Source organism: Phocoena sinus, chromosome 15, assembly GCF_008692025.1.
Source record: "Phocoena sinus isolate mPhoSin1 chromosome 15, mPhoSin1.pri, whole genome shotgun sequence".
In the NCBI taxonomy this organism is placed as follows: Eukaryota; Metazoa; Chordata; class Mammalia; order Artiodactyla; family Phocoenidae; genus Phocoena; species Phocoena sinus.
In genome coordinates this window covers 61,847,951-61,848,948 of record NC_045777.1, presented here as the reverse complement: position 1 = coordinate 61,848,948, position 998 = coordinate 61,847,951, and positions in this window count along the sequence as shown.

Here is a 998-nt window from a genome sequence, read left to right as displayed (position 1 = left end):
TGACTTGGAGGAGATGAGGGGCGCCAGGAGCCCGGGGCGTGGTGATCACCACCACCCCGCCTCAGGTGCCAACAAGTCTTGAGCCCAGGCAGTGGGCACGGGATGGAAGGATGGCGCGTGCCAGCCTCCAGCCCAGAGTGGTTTCATGACGACACTCCGTGAGTTTGTCTCCTTTTCCTAGGCTGTCTCCATCCCCTGCCCCATCATGCCCTTCTAGCTGACCTTTCATCCCACAAGGGACCTCTTCATGTCTGGATCAGACTGTCCGTAAACTGTGCCGTAAAGCTGGCCGGAAGGCTGTCAGCAGTAATTGAAGGCTTTCAACCCGCCCCCCACCCCCGGGCCACCCCCTGCGCAGGAGCCTTCTTCCTGGATGCGTGGGTGGCAGGGAGGCCTCTGTACAGTCCCCAGGGCATCGCAACCCCTGTGTTCGCCCCACGCCTGCGTGCTCTTTCTTCCTTAGTCATGAACCACTGACCAGGGTTCCCGGTGACTCAGCACTCCGTTGCCGACTGTGGAAACCAAAGTTCCCCAGAGCTTTGCGGAAGGAGCCTGTAGGGCCCAAGATGTCATTTCTATTCTGGGGTCTGCCCTGGCTGCACTGTGGAGGGGGCATGGAGGGAGCAGAGTGGCATGGGGCTCTGTGGGCCTCAGTGCTGTAGTCACCTCTACATGCTTCTAGCTACTTCTCTCTGCTCGCACCTGCCCTTGTGTTCTTGCTGGGTGTGGCCTTCTTTGTGAGGAAGGAGTGCTTCAGGGAGAAAGGGGAGATGGATGGCTGCAGAATGAGGTGGGCACTGGCTGCATCTCAAGGCCTCCCAGGCAGTAGGCCTGGCTAGCCCCATTATACAGAGGGGGAAGTTGAGGCTCAGTCCCACAGTGATGCACAAGCAGGTGTTGTTTCTGAGCTTGACAGGCAGGAGTCCTCGCCTCCACTTCAAAGTCCGCACTGTCATCCCCTTGCTCCTCTGTGACATGTCATGTTGAGAAGGCCAGGC